Source organism: Marmota marmota, unplaced genomic scaffold, assembly GCF_001458135.2.
Source record: "Marmota marmota marmota unplaced genomic scaffold, marMar, whole genome shotgun sequence".
Lineage (NCBI taxonomy): Eukaryota > Metazoa > Chordata > Mammalia > Rodentia > Sciuridae > Marmota > Marmota marmota.
The window spans coordinates 30,768,205-30,779,939 of NW_026000241.1; positions in this window are offsets into that span (position 1 = coordinate 30,768,205).

An 11,735-nucleotide genomic window follows, 5' to 3' on the forward strand; every position below is an offset into this window, starting at 1 on the left:
GAAACAGAATGAAACAAAAACGGAAAAAAAAATCGTTGTATCAATTTTCCTATTTTCTTGACATGTGCATTTGTGGTCTATTTCTATCTCTTCCTCAGGGGTGAACAACTTCAAACCTTGAGCCAACCATTTTTCCCAATCTGCCTGAGAAAATTCTAGGGATAGGCAGCTTGAAACAAACACAAAACAAATCAAAACAAGAACACATTGTTTTTTAAAATGGTCACCCATTCTCTCGCCTTCCCTTAGGGGCAAGCAATTTCACTTACCCCGAAGCTTCAGATGTTCCCCGCAAGGGCCGCCAAATGCCGCAGTCTGGCTGGGCACAAATCACGAGCCACTGAAGCAGGAACAAACTTTATTTTTAAACTGCAGGAAAACACTTCACACAGCTCCTGGGGAATCCTCCCGAACGCACGAGGCTTGTCCAGGAAGCCCCAGCCGGAAATATCTCTCCCGGAAATCCCTCCTCCTGCACTTCCCCAACCAATGGGAACTCTCGGGGAATCCCTGGAAATCCCCACAAGAACTCCAAAATAGTGGGAGAACTCAAAAGTTGCGGCAGAGGCGGATAGTAATGCCTCACCTGTCAATCAATACTGTTGCCAAAATGCCAGGGGCCATACAGACTCGGCAGTGGCTCTCAGCAGAAAGTGAAGCTGGGACAGAGACCCCGGGTATTAAGAGATTCCAGTAACATGGACTGTCAGCTGAGCGCAGCGGGGAGCTGCAGAGACCACCAGGCTAATAGAAAGCCCATTAGCACTGCAACCAAGCCCTTAGGAAATAATACCTCACAGTCATGTGTCTTGGTCACTGTTAGGTGGACTCAGGGGGACTCTTGGTCTTATTTTGGCCCCAGTTTTTCTTCTGTGCCCTAGTCCTTCATTTTGAAATGAGAATTATTATTCTGTGCCACTGTAGTTTGAATACATGAAACCTGTTTTTTATTTTTATAGGGGATCACAACCAAGAGTTTGTCTTGAATCTTGGAGGAGACTTGGACTTGGACTGGTCTTTCAGGCAGTGCCAGGGCTGTGGAGACTATGAGATTCTTGGAGAGAAACTGAATGCATCTTGCTCATTGAGAATGATAAGAGCTATTTAGGAGACATTGGCAAAATGTTATGGTTTGGATGTGATGTGTCCTCCTAGAAGCTCCTGTTGTTAATGCAAGATTAATCAGAGGTCAAAGGAGTAGATTGTGAAAGCTAAAACCCAATGAGTCCATCCTAGTTTGAATGAATGACTGGGTAGTAATTGTAAGAAGGTGGGACATGTTTTGAGGAAGTGGGTCACTGGGGGTTGGCCCTGGAAGTGTTGTTCTTCCTATGGCCCCTTCTAATCTCTGCTTCTGAACCCCCCTCCCCATCTATTGATATCTTTCCTCCTCTAGGACCTTCCCCCCATTCTGAAAATGTGAGCCCCAAATAAACTTTTTCTTCTCTAAATTGTTCTTGTCGTATACTTTAGTCACAGTGACACAAAAAAACAACTAAAGCAAGGGGATGGGTCCTTTGGTTTTCTATCTCCTTTTTCTCCTTCCACACTTCTGGCTCTAACTTGTCCTCTGTTGCCATAGTAGCCAACAATCTCAAAACACAGACTTCTGACTGTGTTAGTTACCAGATTCAGGATCTAATAGACTTCAGATAACCCATTTATGCATCAGGAGTTGGTGGAATCTCTTTCCTGCAGGCAGTCACAAGAGCCAGGAGTGACAGAATATGCAATGTGAGTGTGTGTGTGTGTGTGTGTGTGTGTGTGTGTGTGAGAGAGAGAGAGAGAGAGAGAGAGAGAGAGAGAGAGAGAGAGAGAGTCAGAGAAAGCCATCACTTGTGTATTCTCTTCCCCAATGACTTGCTGGAGCATCATGGGAAATGCTGGATTAGAGATGCCATCAGATTATGGGAAGATAGGTATTTAAATAGCTGTATTCTTTCTAGAAAGTAATTAAGTATCAATTATCATAAATTTAATATATTTTAATCTTTGATCCAATAATCCAACCTATAGGACTATGTAAAGACAGGCAGAAATTTGCGGATAAGGGGGTTTACCATCATTAATAAGATAATTGTTAATGGTCTTAATAATCTAAGGGTCATAGATCACCTGAACTAATGGTCACTAATAGATGATCACCAAAAGAGTTAATGAGAAAGTGGTTAAGAATTGGAGAATAGCCATATACATATTTCTTGTAGGCTGTGACATAAAATTTAATAATGCCACTTTCTTTGATGTGACATCTACATATATATGGATGAGCCCATTTATGTATGATCCATAGATAGATAGATAGATAGATAGATAGATGGATAGATAGATATAAAGAAAGAAAAGGTATAGAAATTTACTAAAGTCTTTTTCTGATGGTTATCGTTCATCCTGGATGTTGGGATAAGGGTAATTATCTTCTTCTTCCTACTTTCCTGTATTTTTCAAAGCTTATACAACTATATTTTATGATGAGCTCTTCTTCCAACTGCAGTAATAAGACAAAGCATGAGCTGTATCAGGTGGAGATGCTCAGTGCACAGGGTTATTATACAATAGAATAAGTTTTTTAAAGAGAAAGAACTGCCTCTTCTGCCCTTGGCTGGAGAGTTCAAACATAGGATGTGCTTCTGCCTTAGTGGGATAGTTGTGAATGGAAAAAGGAATAAGTATTATTTGCTAAAGTAAATGAGTCTCTTCCCAGTATCACCTACTAGTGTTTTTCTTTTGAAGTTTCCAGTGTGGAGGGACACTGGGCATTTCAAGCCTTGGACTCCATGGAAGATTCATCCTCCAGCAGAAAACTGCCCTGACATGGAGCAGTTTCAGAATCCAAATCCAACCAGAGCCTCTCTGTAGGCTATTTCCCCTATGAGGACAGCATTGACGGTGAGGATACCATACCCTGTGAAGTGTTGACTTCTGCAGGTTCTTCTTGCCACTTCCTCCCTCCTGTCCAGGGGGAATGGGGAACCAAAAGTGTAAAGAGACCCATGAGGAAATGAAATCCAATTCAGGACAATACAGAGAAGCTTGAGGAAGAAGCAATCATTGAGGTCTTGGATGCCTATCTGGGCTGGCACTGTGAAGACTTGGTAGCTAATGGGGTTCTGGAGTGTAGACTACCAGAGGATGGACAAGTACCCACAGGAGAGGATAAACCAGACCCTCTGGGACCTGGATGATCTAATGAAAAATCTGAAGGTATTTCTAGACAATCAGAAAGATGACAAAGACAATGAATGACCCTTTGCTCTCTGATTCCCCTCAGGAGGAGGATCTCCAGCTGTCCAGCAGTGTCTTTCCCTATATGGATCAGATCAGTCATCAAGAATATGAAACTTGTCGGGACTTGCCCAAGTGGAAACCACCAGAAAATGGAGACATTGACCAATTCCTAGAAATGCCTCCTAGGCTTGAGGACAATGAAATTGTTGAGATGAGCAGAGAACTGCCTCACTACAGGGTAAGGGATTGGCACGGTGGGGGTACAGGTTGGACAGCACGGAGTTATTCTACCTGCTGTGAAGCAGAGATGGACCCCAGGGTCCCAGCAGATGAGCAATGGGAGAAGGAGGACAGCAAGGAAAGGAGCTGGGGAAGAGGTATGGGGGAAATGCTAAGGATCACTGAGACAGGCAAGAGAGGGGAGGAGCAAAGAGAAGAACTAATGATAATACAAGTGTGTGTGTGTGTGTGTGTGTGTGTGTGTGTGTGGTGTGTTATGATTAATGAGTACTGAAGTTTATCATTTATAATTGGCTATTTTTGATAAAAATTAAATTAGATATTAATGAATGACTAGATATTGAGTCCATTGCTGCTGACATTGTATGCCCCTAACTCATCTTCTTTGTCTAGGCAGATGCAAAGCCAGGAGACTGGTAGTGAAGAAACCTCCTCAGTCTCATCACAGCAGTCAAAGGAGGGAGATGCACCTTCAAACAAAGAAAGCACATGCTGTCTGAATTTTGTGTTAGGCTTCCTGTGGCTCAGCAAGCAAATAATCTCCTCCCTGCCAGGGAGAAAGCGCCCTGGGAGGGCCAATGAGGGCCCCCTTCTGCTAGCACTACAGAGAAGACATTTTGTTGGAGGCAACAGAATCTTACCTCAAGAATCCCTCGAGTTAGAAAACTATATATACTCAGAATTTTAATTGTTTTGATAGCCCCTTTTGTACAATTATCGTGGTTTTATGTTTTCCCAATAAACAAAACAAATGTTCTTATTATCCATATCTTTCTCCTCTTCCATCATAACATCTGGGCCCAGGTTTAATGTAAGTATGTTAACCAGAAGACTGAAATAGATTCTCAGGACATTTCAGGAGTATTATGCTTCCTAAACAGAAGGCATTTTTTTTTTTCTCTCTCTCTCCCTGTGTCCCTTCTTACTGTATCTCCCCCTATTTGATCTATTATTTCATGCATTTTATCCTCTTTTATCATTAACCCATACCTGCACTGTCAGAAGGCAGCAGGACACCTGTGACTCCCACATAGCAGGATGGTATTGGTGGAACTTCTGGGTCTTGAGCAAGTGGCAGTGGGCAGTGAGTCACTGGGAAGTCCATTTCAATCAATGGTGTTCAGATTCTCAGAAAGCAGTTCTGATGATCCTGGGGAATCAGATTGGTTCTCGCATGTTATTCTAAAATGTTCTGGCATGTTGTTTGGTTCTAGCAAGTTGGCTCATGTAAGTGGCCCATGGAGGAAGGTGAGAGCTGGGAATGCTGCTTAACTATCCTAAGCCTGGCTGTCTTCGTTCAACAGTTGAGGAAGGTAATACCACAGACCTCACAGTGTTGTTTCAAAATGAATGAGATAAAGCAAGCACTTGATAAATACTGTGGCTTCTGGTGGTGGTCATGTTCCTGAGGATCTTCCCCAAATACTTTCTTCAAGGGATATCTAGGAGAAAGAGTTGGGGTCAACTGTCATCGAGCTAATTCCCGCACTGAAGCCATTTTACCAAAACTTAAGGTTTTCAGCAGATCTTGATTTGGCAAAGTCCTCTCTCAACCCACTGCACTGTGCTCTCTGAAATTCCTTTGCACATATTATTAAAATTGTCCCTACAGGTCAACTTCTTTTTTTTTTTTAATATTTATTTTTTAGTTTTCGGCGGACACAACATCTTTGTTTGTATGTGGTGCTGAGGACTGAACCCGGGTGGCACGCATGCCAGGCGAGCGGGCTACCGCTTGAGCCACATCCCCAGGCCCCAGGTCAACTTCTTTGAGGATAACTGGACTCATCCTTCTTCTGACTCTTCCTGTGTTGCCAATTCACCTCCCACGGCCATCATCATCTTACTCACTCACCCATAGGTTCCTTCAAACGTCCTCCTCATCCAGCTTTTACTACCACCCCATGTGACCCTCATTGTTCACCCTGTGAAAAGCCTATGAGTGTTTAGTCTTAAAGGTCTTCTTTCCTCGATTTCAAACTCCTTATCTCCTTCCTCCCTTCCACAGACATTGAGCATATAGAAACCTTATTAGATTAACATACCCAAAAAAGATGTCTGGATCTTTGGGGTCAAGGGGCTCCTTATTTAAGAGTTAGAGCCATGAGACGGGACACAGTTTCGCACACCTGTAATCCCAGCAGCTCTGGAGACTGGGTCAGGAGGATCGGGAGTTCAAACCCAGCCTCAGCAATGACAAAATGCTTAGCAATTCAGTGAGACCCTGTCTCTAAATTTAAAAAATACAAAAATAGGGCTGGGGATGTGGCTCAGTGGTTGAGTACCCCTGAGTTCAATCCCCAGTACAAAAAAAAAAACAGAGTTAAAAGCCATGTAAACATATGACCATAAAGGGTTATGGGTGAGAGTAGTCGGCACCAGGTATATAAAGGGTACTAAAGAAAAAATAAGCGGGCTGGGGATATAGCTCAGTTGGTAGAGTGCTTGCCTTGCATGCACAAGGCCCTGGGTTCAATCCTCAGCCCCACAAAAAAAAAAAAAAAAAAAAAAATTCAGCATTCAAAAAGAATCACATAGGGGCTGGGGATGTGGCTCAAGCGGTAGCCCGCTCGCCTGGCATGCGTGCCGCCCGGGTTTGATCCTCAGCACCACATACAAACAAAGATGTTGTGTCCGCCAAAAACTAAAAAATAAATATTAAAAAAAAAATTCTCTCTCACTCTCTCTTAAAAAAAAAAAAAAAGAATCACATAAAGTTCATTTACACTGGTATTTTCCCCTGCATCTTTCATTGTTCAAATACATATAAAATCAGGCTGGGGATATAGCTCAGTTGGTAAAGTGCCCTGCATGCTCAAAGCCCTGGGTTCAATCCCCAGCACCACAAAAACAAACAAACAAATAAATAAATAAAACATATAAAGTTTACCACTTTAACAATTATTGTGTACAATTCAGATGTATTAAGTGTATTCCTACCTCCATGTTTTATCCCCAAAGTCAAGCAATGTATTAACATGAAATAGCATTAAAACACACATAAAGTAAACAACTAGATGAGAACAGTGCCCGTGAGTGAAGAGGGAAACAAATGGAATAGCAAAGGGGAAGATCAGGTGCCCAAGTTGCTATAATGTATTGTTTATCTATAATGTATTATTATTTAAAAATAATGGATAAAATATGGCAAAATGAATGTTTGTTATATCATTTTCCGTACTTTTGTATATTTTCTTTTACCTGGCCTCAGTTTATACTTCCAGAGAAGTTGCAAGCACACTGAATGGCATCTATATATCTATATATATATATATCTATATATCCCTCAGTCACTGCTCCAATGTTGACATCTTACACAACTAGCCTAGTGAGCAGACCATGATGTTAACTTTGGTGCAATACCATTAGCTAACACAAAGACAGTATTGGAATTGCCCCAGTTCTTCCACCAATGTCCTTTTGCTACCTCTATGATCTCATTAGAAATACAAGTTGCACTTAATTGTTCCTTCCCCTTAGTTACCTGCAGTCTATGATAGACCTCAGTCTTCCCTAACCTAAGTTCATGACCTGACAATGATCAGATATTTGGCCAAATGTCCCACAGCTGGAGTTGTCTGTCATTTTACCATAATTGAAGTAAGATGATGCACCTTGGCAAGAATCCCCAGATACTCTGTTGAGCCTTCTGTCCATTGAATGCCAGGTTCAGGATGTCTCTTTTTATATTTTTAAACTATATCATAATTTCAAAAATGGAAACCAGGTGCAGTGGTGTATCCTGTAACCCCAACTACTCTGGTGACTGAAGCAGGAGGATCACAAGTTCAAGGTCAGCCTGGGCAACTTGGCAAGACTCTGTCTCAAAATAAAATGAGGTTTGGTGGTATAGGTCAGTGGTAGAGTGCTTGTTTAGTGTGTACAATGTCCTAGGTTTGATCCCTGGCACTGCAAAAGAAGGAAGAAAGGAAGGAAAGAAGGAAGAATGGTACAGTATGTAATCTGCAATCTCTAGAGAAGCAGAATAAGTAGGAGCTGGTGGGCTAGGTGTGGTGGTGCATGCCTGTAAACCCAGCAACTTAGGAGACTGAGGCAGGAGGATTGTAAACTCAAAGCCAACCTCAGCAACTTAGCAAGGCCCTAAGCATCTTAGTGAGCCCTGTCTCAAAAAAAAAAAAAAAAAAAAAAGGGCTTAGGATATAGCTCAGTGTTAAAATACTGCTGAGCTAAATCTCCAGTATCAAAAGTAAGTAAGTAAATAAATAAATAAGATTAAACAAATAAATAAAAAGGGCTGGGGTGTAGCTCAGTGATTAAGCACTCTTGGGTTCAAAACCAAAAAATAAAGAGTTCTGAAAAAAAAAGATTTTCTATGAGGGTTTGAAAAATGGATTTATGGAAATGTTACCATAATCTTATTTTGTTACTGAAATGATCTTCCTCACCTATGAGTTTTTTCATATTTCCATACTTAATAACTTAAAAGTAAGCACTTTAAAAAATTAACTTTTTATTTATTTACTTTTTAAATATTTTAGTGCTTGGAATTGAACCCAGGGGTGTCCTACCATTGAGCTGCATCTGCAGCCCTTCTGATTTTTTATTTTGTGACAAGATCTCACTAAGTTGCTGACCTTGAACTTGTGATCCTCCTGTCTCAGCCTTCCAAGTTGCTGAGATTGCAGGTGTGTGCCACTATGCCTTGTAAAAACTTAACTTTAAAATAGTTTTATTTACTTTGAAATTACATTTACTATTACATTTACTTTGAATGTACATATCATGTGACAATATGTAAGTAACTAACATGAACTGTTTTGATACCAGGACAAATTTTTAAAAAATTTACATAATTAGTTGATGAGATTGAAATGTTATATCTATATATATCCTTATCACCTGTATCTATATATGTTCATATAATAAATAATTCATAAATATTTATATATAAATGTTCTATATTCATGTATATTATACTCATATGTATAATACATATGCAAAACAAAATACTTTTCTTCCACTTGGACCTATTTTTTCAGCTATTATAGTATTGACAGCAAATATCAAATTGAACTAAACAGACTTTAAAATCACATATCCCCAATTATTGACAATACTTTTATAAATAATGAAAAATTTAAAAATCACATTGATATTATAATCTTAGAAATTGATTACACTAATAAACATTTTCTGAAAACTGTGGTCTTTAATTTCTCCTTGTTATGTTTTATAACATATGCTATGAATGCAGTCATATATGTTAATAAGTCAAAAATATGAGCTGGGCACACAGTGGTACATGCCTCTAATCTTAGTTACTTGGGAAGCTGAGGCAAGAGGGTTGTAAGTTTGAAATCAGAAATTTAGCAAGACCCTGTCTCAAAATAAAAAATAAAAAGGGCTGGAGATATAGCCTAGTGGTTAAGTATCCCTGGGTTCAATCCTCAGCAAGGTCAAACAAAATAAATATTTTTATTTATAACATACATACACACACACACACACACACACACACATACACACGAATCAGGGGGCATGCCTCCTTTTTTAAAATTGACTTTTAAGTTAGAATGATTAAAAGGACAGATGACTCCTTTGAATGGTAACTATATTGTCTGAAATTAAACTATTTAAAAGCACTAGGACCATTCGTATCGTGAGAAAAATAGTACACCTGGCTCTTTATTAATTTCAGAAAATTTACCTCTGAGATTTGTGAAAGGGTACTTAATGCATTTTTCATTTACAAAAAAAAAAAACAACTTTGTAAGAGATTGCAAAATTCATAAATTAGTAACAAAATTGACTTTTTTCACAAAGTTTATAATCCTTCATTTTGCTCCAGTTTATTAAACTTTTAAAATAATCTAGATTTAGATTAGATATACATGAGTCTACAAGGCAAGTTTCAAAGTAAGAGAGGTGCTAAGATCTTGCACCTGGCTGGCTCAAACTAGTCTTTTAATAAACTCCCTCAGCATATGGTCCCAGGTTTCTTTGGTCTTCCCCCACAACCAACAGTATCAAGATGATGGATCAGCCAGACACAATGGTGCAAACCTGTAATCTCATGAACTCGGGAGGCTGAAGTAGAATTGCCGAGTTGAATGCCAGCCTCCACAACATAGTGGGACCCTCATCAACTTAGCAAGACAGACACTGTCTTGAAAAAAAAAAAAAAAGATCTGGGGATTATATATTGGTAAGTCTAATAAAATGTGTATGGGGGGCTAGGGATGTGGCTCAAGCGGTAGCGCGCTCACCTGGCATGGGTGCAGCCCAGGTTCGATCCTCAGCACCACATACAAAGATGTTGTGTCTGCCGAAAACTAAAATGTAAATTAAATATTTAAAAAAAAATGTGAATCCCCAGCACCACCACAAAAAAAAAAAAAAAAATGGAATCGGGCTGGGGATGTGGCTCAAGCGGTAGTGCGCCCGCCTGGCATGCGTGCGGCTCAGGTTCGATCTTCAGCACCACAAACAAACAAAATGTTGTGTCCACCAAAAACTAAAAAATAAACACTAAAATTCTCTCTCTCTCAAAAAAAAAAAAAAATGTGTATAGGACTTACTGAAAAATGATACTGAAAGAAATAAAAGATCTGAATAAGTGACTAGCCAGTACTGTTGTGGTATTTTTTTCATGGATTGGACAATTGTCAACTCTCTCCAAATTGATCATAAATTTATTAACACATTTCCTTCAAAGTGATGGGAAGTTTTGTACCAACAGAACATAATACTAACCCCAGCAAGGCTTACACAAGTATGGACAGTTCTAGTTGAGCAAAGGCAAAGAAGCAATAAAAACAACTAAGTAGTTTCAAAAAATGGTGCTGGAACAATTGGACATCCATAGGTTAAAAAAAAAAACGGAAGCACAAACTAAATTTCATTGTTACAAAAATTATCTCAGGAATACAAAAGAAAATCTCTAAGACCTAGACTACATAAACAGTTGCTAGCCATGATACCAAAAACAATCCACAAAAGAAAAAAAGGATCACTAAATTAGACTTCAATAAAACCAAAAACTTGCTGTGGTCAAAAGGATGGGGACAAGCTGCCAATGTAGAGAAAAATATTTACACATATTTAACAAAGGACTCCATCCAGAATACATGAAGAACTCTCTAATAATAAAAACAATAAAAAGCTAAACTGAAAAATTGATAAAAGATATGAACAGACATCTCACCAGATGTCAAACAAGTACATGAAAATATGTTCAACACCACTAGCCATTGGGGAAATGAAAATTAAATAAGTATCATCACAGAATTGAGTTAAAATGTACAAAATTTAAAGTGACAATGTCAAATGCTAATAGGAATGTGAAGCAACTGTGTCTCTCATACATTGCTGTTGTGAATGTAAAAAAATACACCTGCTATGTTTTCTAGCACTGTCATAACAAAATGCCACATACTGGGTGGCTTAAACAATAGAAATTTATTTCTCAATTCTAGAGGCTGGAAGTCCAAGATCAAGGATTTGGCAGGTTTGGTTTCTTGAGGCTCCTCCCCCTGGCCTGCCAATGGCTGCCCACTTGCTCTCTATGCAGGATGTTTCTTCTTAAAACGACACCAATCATATTGGATTAGGCCCTACCCTCATGGCCTAATTTTTACTTGATCACCTCCTAGAAATCCCTATTTCCAAAAATAGTTATATTCTGAGGTACTGAGGACTGTGGGTCAGGACTCCCAACACATGAATTTTGTGGGGGACACAATTTAGCTCCTAAAAGACACTCTAGAAAATAATTTAGGAATTTCTCAGAGTGATACACATATACATGAATTATTCCTAATGTTTCTGTTGCTCAAGAAATCCTGTTCTTGGAGGGTGGGGAGAAATGCTGAGAGTGATAATGGCCAAAATATATTTTCACATTATGTGCATGTATGAATATATAACAACAAATCCCATCCTTAGGTACAATTAGAATGCATCAATAAAAAATGTAGAAAGCAGGGGGAAAACATTAAAAATGCTATTCTTAACTGATGAGAAGTGCCTAGTCCAGGAATTCGCACAAGAGTTGCCTAGAACCCTATGTGAGACTTCATGACTTAGATCAATGCATGAAAGGATGACACTAAGGTAATAAAAGTGGTGATTTCTAGACTTTTATATCACATGCTTCCACTCAACATCCTTTTTGATACAATATTGTCCTATGGAGGTACAAGGAGCAATCTGCTAACTAAGCTCCCTGTGTCATGGGACCAGCATGGATCTCAGTCCCATTATAGCCTCCCATCTATTATTCTGAAAATCTGGGTAGTTCTGGAACT